Source organism: Pinus tabuliformis, chromosome 4_1 (genome assembly GCF_031772625.1).
Source record: "Pinus tabuliformis cultivar Carrire ecotype Pingquan chromosome 4_1, CPIR1, whole genome shotgun sequence".
NCBI lineage: Eukaryota > Viridiplantae > Streptophyta > Pinopsida > Pinales > Pinaceae > Pinus > Pinus tabuliformis.
This window is the reverse complement of record NC_142303.1, coordinates 848,132,277-848,152,906: the sequence shown is the minus strand read 5'-3', so window position 1 is coordinate 848,152,906 and position 20,630 is coordinate 848,132,277.

Sequence of the window (20,630 nt, the reverse complement as noted above, 5' to 3'; positions counted from 1 at the left end):
GTAGAGAGGAAGCGAATATCACGTGTCAGCAGAAGAATCCCTAGAGTCAACAAGGGAACACATTCTTGAACAAGTTGTGAGTGAAATTGACACTTGCTATGAATCTAGTAGCTCCTCTATTGAGTTGGAAGATCTTGAAGAAAATATTTATTTAAGAAGGTAGCTCATATCATATTTTGAGGAGATCAAGAAGCTTAAAACCTCAAATCAAAAACTGAAAGTTGATATCATTATATTAAAAGAGAATATGTTGAAATATCATAGGCATGCAAATAGTTCTGAAGCTTTGAATGAAATTCGAAGCAGTCAAAGCCCCACTCAGGTTGAGACCATATTGGAAGGTGAAGGTGACTCAACAACAACATTAATGGGACCCATAAACCTTGGAAGAAAAAACAATGTGACATTCACAAAGCACAACAACAAAAGGACAAACAAGATTCCGAAGATAAACAAAAAGGTGTGAATCCCCTCATATATGTTTGTTGTTGTAATGCAAAACACTTTTCCTCCATGTGTCTAGAGACGAAAAATAAGTTGCAAAAATATAAGTGGAATGCATTATTTCAGCAACAACCACGTTTTCTATGTGCAATTCAAAAAAATATGCACAAAGAGTCTTTTCCCCTCAAAGGAAAAATTATCAAAGTCCAAAAAGTACCAACGGAGTGAGTATCAGTCCAAGAAATTGGATGAGCATAGACTTTGGTATGTAGGATAACTCCTATACCACTTTTCAAATTAACGATGAATGCTACAAGTGTGGGAATTATGGGCACAAATAATCTATATGAAAACTTGGAAATAATACACCTCCTTTCCAGAACAAGTCAAATAGAGGTATGGATCATGTTGAGAGCCAACATGAAAAACTACATAGGAATTATTAAAAAGAGAGGCGGGTCATATGGTGCATGGAGGAAACAAAGACCAATGTTTGGCTTTAAAGGTTATCAGTAGAGAATTAGAATATCAGAGAATGAACTTCCTAAGATTGATCTCTCTTATATAAGCTACAACATGAAAAGAATCCAATTAGTCAAAAGGAGCCGCAACTCTGCTAGTTCTTCATTGCAAAAAGAAAGCACAAATAGTGAGAAAGAAGAGAAAAATGTAATTTGTATATTGACTTTAATTGGTGCTAACAAGAGGAATGGTTAGTGTTTTTTATGCTTAGACTATGGCAAGAAGTCACTCAGTTATGAAATAATACCAGATCAATGCAGTTTATCATCTCATGGTGTTGACCAAGTAAAAACTCAACATACCTAGGTGGAGAAGAAAAAGAGAAACAATCTGCTCAGGGGAAGGAAATCCATTTCACCTCTTCATTGAAAACAAGAGGCTAGATTCAGGAGAAGCTAGAAAAGAAATATGCATGGGGTAGAGAGAAAATTTCCAAGTAATGCATTTGAAGCTTAAGGGAAGTATGCCCCCTTTTTTTCCTTCACTTTAAAAAATTGTTGAAGTAGACTAGTGTTGATGAGTATTGTGGTTGATTGTAAAGGATTTAGATAGCATGTTCGTTTGGTTGATTTTATGTTGTTTCCAAAACATATTTTCAGTTTGAGTATAGATGGTGATGAAAAAATAGGGATGATGATTTGTTTATTGCCGAAGTTTCCTTGTTGTGTGCAAACATGTTTACAAATTCATAATGACAAAGAGATAGCATAACCACAAGGGGAGTATACTCAAGTTAACATTTGGGTATCAGATTACTCAATTAACAATTGGTATCAGTTGTTTGTTGCTTAAGGAGAAGCATGGAAGATAGAGGTTGATGGTGTTGTTGCTGAAAAATTAATATTGTTTGAATGATCACAATTTATGTTGCAAATATGATGAATGTTGAATTTTATGATGCTTCCAGACTATTACATTAGTAATTGGCATCCGACATTAGGTTTGTGGTAAAAGGAGCATGGTCACAGGGGGATAATCAAAAAATGCTCAACAACTGGTATCAATGGTGTCAATTAATCAATTGGTATCATTGGTCTCAAAGGTATTAACACTTGTTATCAAGTATCAATTGGTATTAATTTCCATTAGAATTTTGTCAGAGTGTGGTATTCATATTGTTAGTAGGAGATTGTTAGTCCAAGTGTTGTTAAAATAATCCTGATTTATATATTGCTAATGTTCATGTTGAGTCAAATTTAATATGGTGAGTCTATTACCATTAGAAGTATGTCAAGTAAAGTATATGTTGAGTTGTTGGTCTAAGCATGCATTGGTGAGAGTCCCTCTATGTTTGTCATATAAGAACTTCTAAGTGGTGTACTTTATTGTTCATCAGTTGACAAGTTGATGGTGTCAGTCATGCATAAGATAAATTATTGGTGTTGCTAGAGGTCAGGTGTATATGTCTAGGAAGAGGCACTATTATGAATGTAAGCCTAACTGAGACTTACACCAGCATGCATGATTTTTCTTATGGCTGAGTTGTACTAGTATGTGTTGTTTTAGCAAGAGATTCCTTTTGACTAATTGAGACAGAGAGTGAGAGTTATTACTCCTCTCCTTTCAACTATATATTCTCCATAGATAGAAAGGAAGCTCCTTAGATCAAATCATAGATACTTGATGTTTTCAACATAAGAAGTAATTGACAAGTCCATGAGATCAATAAGGTAGGGGAAGATTGTTTGTAGGAGGAGCACATTAGTTTCTTTCCCATTGATGTCAAAGGGGGAGAGGTACACCAAAAAGGAGCATAACTTCCAAGAGGTAGACATACACAGAAATAAGGGACGTACACTTTGCTTTTATACTTGTGTTTATGGTGCTTCCATCTTGAATGAAAAAGGCGAGGGTGTATTAGAATATGTTGTCATTAATGGAAAAGGCAAAGAAGATGATTAAATATTGTTAGAATATTGATGTCATTAATGTCAAGCATTGATATTGATGTCAAAGGTTTTGTTAGCATAAGGTTGATGTCAGGAAATTATTGACAAAGGTGTTGTCATTAGATCATTGGTGTCACAAGCATATTAACAAGCATGTCAAAGGAGGTCAAAGGAAAATATGGTGTAGGTACTGTTGTGCTTTACAACAACCCCCCATTTCTTATCATTAGTTCTTTAGAAAAACTATTATATGAAATGGGTCCCTTTTAGTTTTGATTGGTATCAATATTGTATTGTTCAAAAAAGGTCTTGATGAAAAGGTAGTCTTGGATATTACCCAAAATCCCCTTTTCTTAATCAAAATCGGCCCTTGACCTGTGGTAACAACCCACAGGCTTTATCGGAAGCACTTAAGGCTTTAAGCCTTTTATGACCATGGACATATGAGGAATCAAAGCCACCTTTTTATCGGCGTTCTTAATCACCCATCGGAAGCCACCACCCGAGCTTTAAAGCTCGCAAGCACCATATTACATGAATTAGGAATGACCCATCATAAATACATGGGAATCATATATATATATAACCCCTTTCTATACCCGCGCCCATATATATATAAAACTATATGGAAACATACAAAAACCCGCTTTTTTTTTAAAACGCCCAGACTTCAAATTATATATATACCTTTGCAATTTTCGGCAGGTCCGATATCAGCTGTTACAACCATAAACACATGCCGCGGTCCCGATGAGGTTGCGGACCCAATCTCCACTTTACCACAGTTAATGGTTTTACCGCATCCGCCTCCGCCCAATAATATTTCGTCGCGATCGGCGATCGCTCGACGCGCTATACACATATATGCGTCTGTCGATATAGATCCGGACCCGATCTAGCAATTCAACCCGATATATATTATATCGGGTCCGCACTCATCGCTTAAAGGTTCCGATGTGATATCGCTTCATCATCGCCGATATGCTGATGCGATGGTAATTCCGGACCCGACTTGGTCCAAAATCAATCTGAATAATCTTTCAAGTCCGCCCAGTACTCCGCTAAGGGGGTTCCGGCGTCAATTTTCTGTGTAAATGGGCCTTTCTGTTCGCGGACTCTAATTAACTTGGATTTGCTTTGAGCACAAGAATTCTTTACAATTTATTAATAACAATACAAGCAGATCGCATTGTATGGAGAACAAAAAACAATCAACATACAAAGCCTTCACGGCCGCATAAACAAAGCATTGCACAAACACTGGATTATTTCATATATAAAATATAGGGTCTCGGCCTTGCCAGATTACACTGTAATGATGACCTTTGTTTTGATACAATCCAAAATACACTTTGAGCTTTTCGCTCCACACCAAGCCTCACCCTCTCTCTACACGATTATATTTTCCCCTTTTTAACTCCATAATTTCTCTAACAAAATCTAACAATAATATTCTATTTCTAAGAGATCTAACAGCAATCTTCTATCTCTTAGCTTTCATGCACACCTAAGCTAACAAATCTTATCCCCAATCTAAATAAAACAATGCCTTATTTATTACAATAACTAACAATTTGAGAAGTCATCCTTCTCGGTAACAGTAATGAATTTAATTGTGATTAGCCACAACATGTGGACAATCCTCCACATTGCTGGCTAATGTCGATGCTCCTGCATCAGACTCCCGGGGAAGAAAAGATTTGTCCTTCAAACCTTCAGGACTCACTCCATATTTCTGTAGTTCAGCTGTTGTCAACCAACTGGAATCTTCCACTGGCTGCTCCTTCCACTTGACTAGATATTGGAAATATATCTGCCCTCTGGTTTTCTTAGATACTCTTCGGTCTAAAATAGCTTCAACTTCTTTTTGAGATGCTTTTGGTACTTGTTCATCCCAATCCACAGTTTGAATTTCATCACCTGTGACTTCTTTCTGCAACTTTGTTTCTGCCTCTCTGAATGGATATAAGTCTGCAATATTAAAAATGGGGGACATTCCGATCCCTTCTGGTAGCTCAATCTCATATGCATTAGCTGGATATTTCCTTTTGATTTTACAGGGTCCTATTTTCTTCAGTTTCAGTTTATTATAAGTCCTTGTAGGAAATCTCTCCTTCCTCAAATATGCCATGACTAAATCTCCTACTTGAAATTCTTTTTCTCTCCTTTTCAGATCTGCTCTCTGTTTATATCTTCTGCTGCTTTCCTATAATTTATCTTTGACCTCTTCTTGTAACTTTTGCATTTGTTCAGCAAAATCTTCAGCACTTGCACTTCTGGCTTCCTGTTTTCCCAAATCTCTGAGTTCATATACTCCTCTTGGATGCATCCCAAAGACAATCTAGAATGGGCTCATTCCTGTGCTCTGGTTTGGTGTGTCATTGTAAGCAAATTCAGCTTGAGCTAATGCTAAATCCCACTGTTTGGGATTTTGATGAACCAAGGTTCGTAATATATTTCCCAAGCTTCTGTTCACAACTTCAGTTTGTCCATCGGTCTGAGGATGGTAGGCTGAACTAAAACTAAGTTTAGTTCCCAGCTTCTTCCAAAGTGTTCTCCAGAAATGCCCTACAAATTTTGTATCCCGATCTGATACAATGCTCACAGGTAAACCATGCAATCTTACAATCTCATAAAAGAACAAATTGGCTATGTGTGTGGCATCGCTAGTCTTCTTACAAGCAATAAAATGGGCCATTTTTGAAAATCTGTCTACAACAACATATATAGAATCATTTCCTCTCTGAGTTTTTGGTAAACCCAGAACAAAGTCCATACTCACTGCATCCCATGGTCGATCTGGTATGGGCAATGGCTGATATAGACCTGTATTTTGACTCCTTCCTTTGGCATACTGACATACCCTGCATTTCTCAACAAACTTTTTAACATCAGTTTGCATTTTGGGCCAATAATAAAAATCATTTACCTGAGCGAAAGTCTTGTCTTGTCCAAAATGACCAAACAATCCTCCACTGTGCTTTTCTTTAATGATGTTTTCTCTCATTGAACATTTAGGAATGCATAATTTGTTGCTCTTAAATAACAGGCCTCCTTGAATAAGGTAGTCCATCCATTGACTTCTGTTATGGCTCATTGGATTCTGCACTGTCATGTAGATATCCCTAAAATCCTCATCATCATGATACATTTCTATCATCTCATCAAAACCTACAACACCTACTTTGAATTCTTGCAAAAGAAAACTTACCCTGCTCAATGCATCTGCCACTTTGTTAGACTTACTGCTTTTGTGCTTTATTACAAAAGTGAAACTTTGTAGAAATTCTACCCACTTGGCATGCTTCTGATTTAACTTTGGCTGATTATTAATGAACTGCAAAGCATGATTATCTGAATATAAAATGAATTCCTTGGCAGTAAGTAATGCCTCCATTTTTTTATCGCCTGCACAATAGCGTAGAATTCTTTGTCATAGGAAGAATACCTCCTTTTCGCATCATTTAGTTTCTCGCTAAAATATGCTATCGGTCTTTGCTCTTGGCTCAACACTGCTCCAATTGCTTCCCCACTTGCATCAGTTTCCACTTGAAAGACTTTCTCGAAATCTGGCAATGCTAGAATAGGCTTTTCTGTTATTTTTCTTTTCAACAAATTAAAATTCCTATCGGCTGCTTCTGTCCATTGAAATGGCTGATTGACCTCCCTGATGGTCTCAAGGATTGGTGCACAAACTTGACTGAACCCTTTTATAAACTTCCTGTAAAAACTAGCAAGTCCATGGAAACTTCTTACCTCGAATACACTCCTGGGAGTAGGCCAGTTTCTGATTGCTTGTACCTTTTCCGGATCCATTTTTAAACCTTCTCTGGAAATCACTAACCCCAAATATAACAGCTCCTCTTTCATGAAACTACATTTCTTCAAGTTAATTAGTAGTTTTTCCTTCTGCAGTGTTTTCAAGACTAACTTCAAATGTTCCAAATGTTCCTCTTTACTTTTGCTGAAAACCAGAATATCATCAAGGTAAACAACAACAAATTTACCTGTATATTCTTTCAGGACCTCGTTCATTAGTCTCATGAATGTGCTGGGCGCATTAGTGAGCCCAAAAGGCATCACTAACCACTCATACAATCCACTATTTGTTTTGAATGTTGTCTTCCACTCATTGCCTTCCCGAATTCTAATCTGATGATACCCGCTTTTTAAATCTATCTTTGTAAAATACCTGGATCCACTTAAACAGTCCATTAAATCATCCATTCTGGGCAAAGGAAATCTATACCTGACTGTTATCTTATTGATAGCTCTGGAATCGATGCACATGCGCCATTCTCCTCCCTTTTTTGGACTAAGCACCATTGGCACAGCACACGGACTCAAACTTTCTCGGATCAGTCCCTTGTCCATCAGCTCTTGAACCTGTCTTGCAACCTCTGCATTTTCCTGAGGATTTAATCTATAGGCAGCTTTATTAGGTAGACTTGATCCTGGTATTAAGTCGATATGGTGACTTATACTCCTAATCGGTGGTAATTCATTTGGCAATTCATCCACAATGATATCCATGTAACTATTTAACACAGATTGAATTTCTTCAGGCAAATCATTTAAATTGGTGGAGGTTAAAATTACCTTTGGCCTTCCTACGATAGCGAAATGCACCTCTTCGCTTTTATCAACCTCTTGTAGCAGTTCCTTGCCACTCATCAACATAATACTATTTTCAGGCAGCTCTTTGTCAACATCATTTTTTACTGGCAACAACGTATGTTTAACTCCGTCCTTCTCTATGGTATATGTATTCCTTCTCCCATCATGAATCGCCTTCCTGTCAAATTGCCACGGTCTTCCCAATAACACATGACATACATCCATGGGCATTATGTCACATAAGATTACGTCTTTGTATGTGCCGATCTGCATTTCCACATTACACTGTTCTGTCACAATGACTTGATGACCCTTCTTTAGCCAAGATACTTTGTAAGGTGCAGGATGCGCTTTCCTTGTTAATCCAAGCTTTTCCACCATCTCTGTAGACACAAGATTGTCAGTACTCCCGCTATCAATTATAACCTTACAGCACTTACCCTTTGACTTGCACGTAGTACTGAACAAGTTCTTCCTTTGCGCAGGTTCTCCAATCTCCTTTTCTGATCTTAACAAAGTTCTTCTAAGCAGCAATGCTTCACCTTCTTCCGATGGTTCTTCTACAAGTCGAGGTGGTTCCGGCTCTACCTCAGCCACATTTGCACCCCTCTGGCTTGCTGACTTGTTACGAGGACAGTCTCGTGACATATGTCCCCATTCTCCACAGGTATAACACCTAACATCTCTTCCTCGCCATCTCCCTCTGGGCGCAAATCTCCCTCTACTAGATTTACCCATCTGTGGTGATCTGCTGCTTGAACTCCCTGTGTCAATTTGATGTTGTGTTCCTCTAGATCGGCCAACTCCTCTACCTCTTGCTAAGCTCTTTCCTCTGTTCCTTTGACTTTGTTTTCTTAATATCTTCTCTTCTGCCTTCAATCCTACTTGATAGGCATCCTCAACAGTTTTCAGACTTAACAGACCAATCTCATCTTGGATCTCATACCTTAGCCCATTAACATATCTAGCTACATTTTCCAAATCATCCTCTACATGCCCTGTTCTGATACTTAATCTGTAAAATTCTTCAGTATATTCTTTAACAGACATTCCTTTTTGCTTCAGATTTTGCATCTGCTTAAAAAGATTCAAATGATAATCTTTCGGCAAAAACTTGGCTTTCAGTTTACTTACCATTTTATCCCACTGCTTGATCTTAGATTTCCCTTTTCTCATTCTTGATGTCTGTACCTCGTCCCACCAGATGGCTGCATGACCTTTCAATCTAGTTACTGCAAATTTTACCTTCTTGTTCTCTTCAACCTCTTCATAATTGAAGTACTGATCTATGGATCTGATGCAATCCATGAGCTCCTCGGCATTCAGACTCCCTTCATACATAGGAATCTCCATTTTAGGTTTGCCTCCAACCTTTGCCAGCATCTTCAGGGTTTTGATATTTTCATTCTCTTCTTCTGCTTCCACATCTGTATCAGATTCTTCTGCAGGACTCTCAGCTCCCTCGTCAGGCGCTCTTCTTTGGGCTGTCTCCATTGCCTCCATTCGTGCACGCAAACTCCGCACTTCTTCTATCAAAACTACATTTGGTTCTGGTCTCCCTCGACCAATTCCTCTCCTTGGCGGCATCTTTACTGTAAACACTATCTCTTCTGCTCTGATACCAAAAATTGATGAAAAGGTAGTCTTGGATATTACCCAAAATCCCCTTTTCTTAATCAAATTGGCCCTTGACCTGTGGTAACAACCCACAGGCTTTATCGGAAGCGCTTAAGGCTTTAAGCCTTTTATGACCATGGACATATGAGGAATCAAAGCCACCTTTTTATCGGCGTTCTTAATCACCCATCGGAAGCCACCACCCGAGCTTTAAAGCTCGCAAGCACCATATTACATGAATCGGGAATGACCCATCATAAATACATGGGAATCATATATATATATAACCCCTTTCTATACCCGCGCCCATATATATATAAAACTATATGGAAACATACAAAAACCCGCTTTTTTTTTTTAAAACGCCCGGACTTCAAATTATATATATACCTTTGCAATTTTCGGCAGGTCCAATATCGGCTGTTACAACCATAAACACATGCCGCGGTCCTGATGACCCCGATGAGGTTGCGGACCCGATCTCCACTTTACCACAGTTAATGGTTCTACCGCATCCGCCTCCGCCCAATAATATTTCGTCGCGATCGGCGATCGCTCGACGCGCTATACACATATATGCGTCTGTCGATATAGATCCGGACCCGATCTAGCAATTCAACCCGATATATATTATATCGGGTCCGCACTCATCGCTTAAAGGTTCCGATGTGATACCGCTCCGTCATCGCCGATATGCCGATGTGATGGTAATTCCGGACCCGACTTGGTCCAGAATCAATCTGAATAATCTTTCAAGTCCGCTCAGTACTCCGCTAAGGGGGTTCCGGCGTCAATTTGCTGTGTAAATGGGTCTTTCCGTTCGCGGACTCTAATTAACTTGGATTTGCTTTGAGCACAAGAATTCTTTACAATTTATTAATAACAATAAAAGCAGATCGCATTGTATGGAGAACAAAAAACAATCAACATACAAAGCCTTCACGGCCGCATAAACAAAGCATTGCACAAACACTGGATTATTTCATATATAAAATACAGGGTCTCGGCCTTGCCAGATTACACTGTAATGATGACCTCTGTTTTGATACAATCCAAAATACACTTTGAGCTTTTCGCTCCGCACCAAGCCTCACCCTCTCTCTACACGATTATATTTTCCCCTTTTTAACTCCATAATTTCTCTAACAAAATCTAACAATAATATTCTATTTCTAAGAGATCTAACAGCAATCTTCTATCTCTTAGCTTTCATGCACACCTAAGCTAACAAATCTTATCCCCAATCTAAATAAAACAATGCCTTATTTATTACAATAACTAACAATTTGAGAAGTCATCCTTCTCGGTAACAGTAATGAATTTAACTGTGATTAGCCACAACATGTGGACAATCCTCCACATTACTGGCTAATGTCGATGCTCTTGCATCAGGTCCGAAAACAAAATGAAAAACATTATGAAAACCTTTTTGATAAACCCATTTTGATCATAATAAAACAAATAATCAATCTTTGATCATTGCGATAAAGCGATCGCAAGATCGCATATCGCAATGACATAGGGAGCATAAGTTAATGGCCCATTGGTTTTCGCCGATTCGACATCGCTATCGGCTATCGGCAATATTCTATGCATGTTCTTAAAGCGCCCCAGGCCATTCACCCCGATGCGATGCGATTTCGCTATCGGCGATCGGCGGTATGCCATCCATATTTTCATAGAGCGCCCATGCTCCCGATGCGATGCGATATCGCTATCGGCGATTGGGGATTTCAAAAGGTGCCAACATAAGAAGTTAAGCTTTCCCCGACACCCGATTGCGATAAAGCCAAAAGTGCAGATTTCAAAAAGCCGTTAAGACAGAGGGATATTACGATCGATTCATATTAAAAGCTTGATCTGTCGAACAGTGATTTACATCCGCTCAACCGCCAAAACATCCAAGGCACGCTTAAACGAATCATTTGGCCGATTAATGATATGATGGGCATTTAAAGGATTGGCAGGTTTAAACGGCCATTTAATGTAATAATAAGTTTTGAAATCTCCCATAGATTGTATTCGCGGCCATTTTGAAAGCTAATCCCTCACCACGCATTGATCAATTTATCTTTCTCATATTGGATTTTCATTGTCAATTCTCTGTGTTACGTTCATTTTCACCTCTGTGCAGAATTCATCCAAAGAAGAAAACTCAAGCAGAATGGGGAAGAAATCTAAGAAAACCACGGTCGCTTCCGTTGCGCCAGCCACAGGACAAGCCGTCGCTGATCCAACAAACAAAAAGAAAGGATTGATATCTGATACTACATGTTCTGGTCTCAGCAGAACTACTTGGCAAAGTACAAACAACCTGATTGAAGTCGAAGAACCTAAAGTGACAATAGTACAAGCTTCTGCAGATTCAACTCGGAAATCTGATGGTACTTTAAAAGACCTGGCTGACTCCTTCCTTCATCGGATAGCAGCTCGGGAGCAAATTCTCCCATATACAGATGTAGTGCGATGGGCAATTGAGGAAATCCCGATCATGGACAGAACCTTCTGCACTAGAGACGGGAGGATTTTCGGGTCATTCAAGGCTGATGATTTAAGGCAAATGTATCATTTGCCTGAGCCAGAGAAGAAGTACAATAAGGCATTTTTGGAGAAATTCCGAAAAGAGAATGAGGTGGAATCCGAACCCATCCGGGATTGGAGACAAAATCCAGCAAAACACAAACATGAATCTTCCGGTAAGTACTCGGTTGACTCCCTATGTTCTCCTTATTGTTATGCTGGAATAATGATGTGTAGATTGTGGGGGTTGCACGACTCTTCTAATTTCACTATAGAAATGGTTCCCTTGATGGAAGCAGCATGCAACAGTGAAATAATGGATTGGGCCACTATTCTCTCAGATAAACTAGCAACAGCTGTTCTTGAGTTTAGAAATAAGACCCGGGTTACTGAAAGGGTAATTCCCCCATTCTATTACAGTGCCTATATTTTAGACACCTTGTGTTTTAACTCTGAATTTCCTGTGCTCGGCTGGAGGTGGATGCCACAAGACCCCATGCCAATTCACATATACCATCAAAAATTATGGAAATCCTCGTATAAGCACCATTTATACCAAGTCTGCAATGGCTTTATGTTACCTATTCATTATTCTATTTTTGAGAAACCTGCTCCCAAGATTTCCTACCAAGCCGGAATTGACTTAACATCCGTAGGAAGATGGTTCGGGGAGGAGAAGTTCACTTATATAAGAGTTTTCGGCAGCCAAGCCGAACCTCACGTCCTTCCTTTGTACATACCTGATAAACTGCTGGCGAGGGAAATAGCTTACCAGATCATTGCTGAGAGTGTTACACAGACTCTCAAGAAAAATAAAAAATAGGGCTGGCCCTCTTTTCCTTTGAGATGCGGTGTTTATACCTTGCATGATCTCAAACATGCAGAGAAAGAAGCTACTAAAATGAAATCATTAACTCTAGGAACTCTCCCTAATAGGCAATTTGATCCCAACAAAGTCGCCTATAATGCACTCGAACAGGCCAAATTGTCAAAATTTGATCATAAAGAAGATATGTTTGACAACCTGTTCTCCTCAGCTGAGTCAATAATACATGTTAAGGCATTTTCCAGAATGAAATATCAAGATGAAGGGTTGATTGAATTTAACAGACTTAGAGAACAAAGGTTGCAAACTCTGCCTCTAGATCTATTAGCAACAACCCCAACAACATCGTCAAGCGAGCCTGAACGGCAATAGTCAAAGGAACCTCCGGTTACAACAAAAGAACAAGAGAAGCCACAGGAGGAAACTCAGGAGAAAGAGCAGGAGAAAGTGCGGGAAGAGACCCAGACTAAAGAGAAAAAACAGATCAACATTGAAATAAATGTGGATACTCATATCGATCCTAAATTGCTCCAGGAATGGCAGCAATTTGATTCTATTATCAGTAGTCTGGAGTGTTCCACGAACACTAAAACTTCTAAAGCAGCAGACACACAGGAAACCACTTCACAACAGGTTCTAAGTGGAACCAGCGGCCCACCCATTTCAAAATAAGTAGAGATAATACCGAAGGACCCCTCCGATCAAATCATTTTGCAGGTAGAAGAGATTCCTCCCTTGGATGTCTTCTACAGCCCAAGACACAAAGCTGTAGTAAAACGACAGAGGAAGAGAAGAAGGACTGATCAACCTTCTCTTTTCCCAGAACAGACGGTCACGGGCAATGTGGTTTGGAAGGAGGAATTTGACCCCTCTGATGACCTGACAAAACTGTCACAATATGTTGGAGCCTATTCGGCAGCAACAATAGATAAGGCATCGGAGGTGAGTTTTTTACTGAAAACAAAAGACCAGGAAATCTTCTTATTACAGGCACAGCTAACTGAAGCAAAGCAGAAAGCGGAGCAGGCAGAACAGCAATTGTTGACACAACAGCAAGTAAACAATCAACTAACTCAACAATTGCAGGCGAAAAAACAAAGGATTGACCACAATGCAATCTAAAAGTAGAAAGAATTATCAGAGGCCTTGGCGCAATTGAAGGCAGCAAATGAGAAAATGCTAAAAACAAAAGATGAGCAAATTGCTCAATTATCAGCACAGCTCGAGAAAACAGAGGGCGTTCCACAAGTAACTGAATTCAGAATAGAATCACTACATATAAATACTGCATTGATAGCCCAAATTAAGCTTCTATGTCAACAAATCGCCCAGGCAGAGCCACTATGTGAGTTAACGGCATCCATAAGTGACAAAGTAGAAAAGGCTAGGACGGAATTAGATCAAGCTGAAGAAATGATAGCGGCATTTCTTGACTGGCAAGATTCTGATCAAGGACAAGCGGCGAATTTACCAAGAATTTTAGAGTCACATAAAGATATACTATTTACAGAATGGCAGTCCCAGTTAATGAAAGCAGAGAGGGCAGTTTCAAGATGCAAATCAACTTCAAGCAATTTGGTTGAATTAGTTAATAACACTCTCTACTTGTCAAACATGATTTCCCAATGCACACCAGGAAAATTGACAGCGATGAAAACATTGGAGCAGTCATGTTATCCTGATCTAGAGGAAAAGGGAAGATTAATTGCTGGAATTAACAGTTTAACGTGGGACACCTATTGGTTCTTCTTGGTAAAACCACACACTCAAAGAGTTGCCCTCAAGTGCCTTACAGATGCAATCGGGTATATTATCCCCGATATTCAGGATGCCACCTATGACGCCCAGCTCAGCTCTCGCCTCAACAAACCACCCGAAGTGGAGCCGATGTTTGCGATAAGTCAGCTCAGATTTAAAGGCAAACAGCCTACTTGATGATTCATGCCGCCGACTGCCAGATTGCTAACGAAAATATTATCAAAATCAATTGATACCAATTAAGTAGGATTTCAGTTTCATAGATAGTTAGCTTAATTAGGTATTTATAGACCCTTTCATGTTTTTAGAAAGGGTCGTAAAGTTTTGTACTTGACTAAAAGACTAAAGTTGCACTATTGTGCTTCAGCCATATTCTTTTATAAAACTGGAACAGTTATTCTAATTTTGACAAGGAAGCTTTTATGCAAATGTGCACTACTGTTTTTGTTTGAAAGTATTTCTGCGTTGAAGGAAGAATCTCAGATAGCGATTGATATTGGGAGTGTTTAGCAGCTCATATGGTACTATTATCTATGTCTGAATCCATTCTTTTCATATGAATTGTTATTTGATTACCTTTGCTATTATCGAATATATGTATGTGTTTTAATAGCATTTCTGTATTCCTTCCACTATTGGATGTTTATGGGATGCCTTTCCTTTGATCATATATGTGTCGATGATATAAATAGTGTAGCAATATTGCGCTAATCCTTTGTTTAACGATTTAAGCAGAGTAATTCTGAATGAATAAAAGTCCATGTTTATTGAACAGAGTCATCTACATGCCTATTTGTAAACATAGATCATCAAGCGCTACACTTTAAAAGTACAATAGTTCCCGGGATTAGCAATAGTTCTTTCATTTCGTCAATAGATTAAGTTATTCACCTATCATATGATTAGTTAACCAATCATTCACTTATCCCGTTTATCCATTTACTGGGAAATTGGTCCCATTATCCCCAGTCGGAGCCACCATTCCAAACAGAAAAGGAGTTGTACTAAGGTCCGGACCGGGTGGTTATCCCCCAATGTTGATACAACGATTTTCGAGGCATCAACATTTTTGGCGCTAGAAGGAGGGCCTCAACTGTGAATGGCAAGCAAACCTTAATCTGTAGGCCATTCTAAGAGTAATTCTCCCTCCGTATCTCCTCGTACTTCCCAATTGCATGCTGGTTCTCTAGTATCCAAACAAGAAGAAGAGGAATCGACTACCACTGCTCAAACCCATCATACTCCAGAACAATTAAGTCTTGAATCCCCTGAAGTTCAGTCTCTTATCCACAAACTTCAGAGCTTCTCGATTTCACCACAGAAATCTGAGGTATCACAAAGCAGTGCGACTTCACAGTTTAATCTACCTCACCCTCTCACCAGACTTCAGAGCGAAAAACTCGGTATTGAACCTACTGAGTTCCCTTTACCCAAAAGGAAAAAGGCGAAGAAATATACTGAAGGATCTGACAGTGAAGAGTTTTCATCCTCAACATCCATCTCACTTTCTCCTGTGCGAAGTCAACCATCCACTCCCTCATTACATATTGTTGTTCATCAGGGATTAGGAGCTTTAACATCCTCATCTGCTCACTCCGCAACATTATTTCCTTCCCAGACATTTGGAATTTCAACAGTAGCATCATCTGTTACTGTTGTTATAATGGCAGATCCATGGACCAGGCCTGGTGCAGTCAACATGCCTGCACCATTGCATGCATTACCTGATGCTCCTGAAAAATGGCTACCCAAGTTTAACCCAGATGATGGGACCCAAGCTGAGGAACACATTAATAACTTCATGTTGGCAGTCAACTTGAAAGGAGTAACAGAACAAGATGTTGTTGTTAGACTTTTCCCTTATACCTTGCAAGGATCAGCAAGATCCTGGTATTTTTCTTTACCCTCTGGTTCCATTACCAGTTGGAACACTTGCCAAGAACAGTTTCTTACCAAGTATGGAGATGATAGGTCTTTGGCTACACTAATAAACGATCTCTCCAATCTTAGGATAGAGCATAGGGAACCAATTAAGGAATTTAATGCCCGATTCAATAAACTATTGAATAAAATCTCGACGGCTTCCAAACCAAGTGAGAAAATTCGAAGCGAATGGTATATAACCGCCCTACCTGCCAATATAGCTATTTTTGTAGACAGGGCTGGGAAACCTACTTTAGCTGAAAACATGAAAGAAGCACTTGCTGTGGAGAAACGCATTAATGCTCTAGAAAAGAAAGCTGCTCTGGAAGACAGAAAAGCCAAAAAAGTTTCTTTTAAAGATGATTCAAGGAAGAAAACCCCAAAATATCCATATGACATGGAGGGTTTGCAAAAGGTCCTCAAGACTTTGTCAAACGAAATGGTTGAAATCAAGAAACAGGTAGCCGAAACCTCAACCAAAAGACCCTTTAGAAATTATAAGAAAACTGAATCAAAACCACCAAATGTTATATCAAATGCAGATTCAGATCTTGAAGAAGGAGAAGAAGAAACAGCTACACCTACTGATGAAGAAGAGGAGATTGTTGAATGTCACGGAATGTGGGATTTCATACTACCCAACTCCGATACCGATAATGAGGAAGAAGCGTTCCCTGTCACTACTAGGAGTAAAAGTACCTCCGAACCTGTTCAGGCAACTTCAAAGAAAAGGAGTGCAGGTGCTGCTACAACAAAGGAAAAAGTATCTACAAAGAAGCCACCTGCAGCGGTCCCTCAAAACCAACCTTCAACCTCAAATACTCCTTCAACATCTAAAACTTTGGTAGTATCCGATTCGATGGATTACAATATTGTTGATGATATGAAGAAAACTAAGGCAAACATTACTATGTTTGAACTTAGCAAATTAAAACATCAGCAGAAATTTCTTCTCAAAGAATTTAATGATGTTCCCACTTCACCTCTTCCCAGTGCTAAAGCTGCTAATGATACAGGTCATCCACCTTCTGGTATGGTTGAAGCTACTGATGCAGTCCTAATAGGAGATAGATCAAACTCTCATACTCCACCTTTCCTTCTAACCTATGAGATCTACAATAGAAACCTGCACAACTGTTTGATTGACTCAGGGGCATCTTCTAACATAATTCCAGCTTCAGTTTGTTCCAAACTGAACATTGAACCCCAGAAGTCTGCTATTCATATTGTACAGTTGGACAGGACCAAAGTACAGGTTTTGGGAGATATTAATTCTGTAACTATCAAGTTATCTGCTAATCCCAGAATAGTACAAAGGATTGATATCCTAATAGCCGATATACCTGAATTTTATGGTTTGATCTTGAGCAGGGATTGGTCTGAAAAACTACATGGGTATATTTCTACTGATTGGTCACATATGTGGCTTCCCTATAAGGGTAGGCCAAATGAAATAAGGATTGATCGAGAAAAACATATGACCCATACAGTTACTGAGTTTGAACAAGAAAACCAGCCAATAGCATTTAATAACAACATTTTGGGAAATTATTCATCAGAGTCATTCTTTGGCAACTTCACTGCCCAGTCATCTCCTTTCTCAGTAAACCATTTTGCATCGCAGATTGAAAATTTTTCACAAACAGATAGGTCTATATGTTTCAATGGTACTGAGAAAACTGTAAATAAATTTGTTAATACTTCTTTATTTTGGTCGTTATATTTCGATGGGTCCAAATCTAGTGAGGGCTCAGGAGCAGGATGTATTTTGATTAGCCCACAAGGGGAAAAAACAATGCTGTCCTGTAGGTTAGAATTTGAATGCACAAATAACACAGCAGAGTATGAAGCCTTAGTCCAAGGGCTATACAAAGCCATCGGCCTCAAGGTCCAATATTTGAAAGTGTTCGGAGATTCTGAAATTATTATCAAACAGGTAAGGAATACAATTCATTGTCTTTCCACCCATCTCAAGCATTATCAATCGCTGACACAAGAACTTACCTCCCACTTTTTGGCATTCAATATTTCTTCTATTCCCAGGTCTCAAAATTTGGCAGCCGACCTGCTAGTCAATGTCGCTTCCAAGCTTCTACCTTCTGAAGACTACAGCCCAGATAGATTTTCAGTAGAATTGCTTTTTAGGCCATCAATTCCTGACAATGTCACAAATTTGAGAGTATTTAACCATGATGAAGACATTTTGCAGTTCTTAACTTCCGAAAAGTCCTATGATGATCAAATCATTGAGGAAAACGAGCATGACCTTCAAATGAGAGGTAAACCTGAGGAAAATTCAATCCCTAAGCCTGTGGTAAAGCTTGAGGATCTGTATGATATTAAAGACAGGTTTAAACCTGTGACTAATGCAAAGCTCCATAGTTCTACCCTAAGGTTTGAATTGATAAACCTTGGCACTGAGCAAACCCCTCAAAATATTAATTTAGGATTAGGACTTTCTTTGGAAGAGAAGGAGGCATTCATCACACTGTTAAGGAAAAATAAATAGGTTTTTGCTTGGAAATATGATGATTTAAAGACATATGATACATCCATCATCCAGCATACAATTCCAATGCTTCCCGATCAGAAACCAATTCAGCAGAAGTTGAAGAAAATACATCCGAACTTAGAGAGTCAAATAAAATCCGAACTTAACAAACTCTTCAAAGCTAAGATTATTTTTCCCGTTCGGCACTCAAACTAGGTCTCCAATATGGTGCCAGTCAGAAAGAAAAATGGCGACATTAGGATTTGTATTGATTTCAGAAATTTGAACAAGGCAAGCCTAAAAGACAATTTCCCATTACCTACCATGGAGCAGATACTTCAATCAGTAGCAGGCTCTAAGTTAATGTCCTTTCTAGATGGTTTCTCAGGATATAACCAAGTTCTGGTCCATCCTGATGACCAGCTTAAAACCACATTCAGAACAAAATGGGGAACATATGCATATCAGAAAATGCCTTTTGGACTTATCAATGCAGGAGCGACGTTCCAAAGAGCAATGGATATAGCTTTTAAAGGGTTGATTAATAGAACAGTAGTTGTCTATTTAGATGATATTATTGTATTTTCCAAAGAGAGGTCAAATCATTTACATGATCTAAATCAAATCTTTCAACGCTGCAAAAGATATGGCATTTCTCTTAACCCTAAAAAATCTTTCTTCGCTCTTGACCAAGGAAAGCTCTTAGGCTTTATTGTGTCTAAAGATGGCATTTATATTGATCCTGATCGGATCAAAGAAATCTCTGAAATCCCTTTCCCTCATAATAAAAAATCCATGCAGTCATTTTTAGGCCAAATCAATTTTGTCAAAAGATTTGTTCCAGATTTTTCTCAAATTATTTTGCCACTTCAAACTATGATTAAGAAAAATTCAGTCTTTAAGTGGGGATCAGCAGAAAAGGAAGCGTTTGATTTAATCAAGCAATCGATAATCAATGCCCCAGCCTTAAATACTCCGAATTTTTCTAATCATTTTACATTGTATACTATCGCATCCAACTTTTCTTATGCAGCAGTACTCACGCAACTCAATGATCACAATGTGGAAGCACCCATTTCATTCTATAGTTCAAATCTTCAGGGTGCTGAATTGAATTACTCCAAAGTAGAAAAACAAGCCTTTGTTGTATATAAAGCTGTCAAACATTACAGACCCTTCCTTTTAAAAGCTCACACAAAAGTTATAATTCCTTTCCCCGCAGTAAGGCAACTATTGATCCAAAGAGAACTAGGTGAAAAAAGGGCAAATTGGGTTACAGCACTTCAAGAATATGACTTAGAAATTAAACCAGCAAAGATTGTTAGAGGTCAAGGTTTTTGCAGGTTATTGGCAGGAGCATCCAATATTCCAGAATCAAGTGATACAGATCAAACCAAAGAAATCAACCAGATAAGTATTACTGATTCTGAGTCACAATATGCTGACTTAATCTTTTATTTGAAAAATGGATATGCACCTCCTAACCTGTCTTACAAAAACAAAAGGGCCATTAGATTGAAAGCAAAAAATTTACAATTATTGATGATGTGCTTTTTAGGCGAAATTATGATTCAATCTTATTAAGGTGCCTAGAAAAACCTGAAGCACAAAAGGTTTTGCAGGAATTACATGATGGACCAGCAGGATGACATTTTGGAGCTGACACAACAACCCATAAAATCATTCATGCTGGCTACTATTGGCCCACTCTGTTTAGAGATGCTCATGTATGTGAGGAAATGCCAAAATTGTCAAACTTCTAGTGGAAGACAAAGAAAATCAGCTTTCCCTTTGCAGCCGGTCAACATTGAACAACCATTTGAACAATGGGGATTGGATATCATTGGGGAAATTACTCCGCATTCTTCCAAACAACATAAGTATATCCTTACTGCTACCGATTATTTTACTAAGTGGGTTGAAGCAATTCCTTTGAAGACAACGAATTCTGAGGCAATCATTGAATTCATAGATCAATTCATCATTACCAGGTTTGGTGTCCCAAATGCTCTTGTTTTTTATA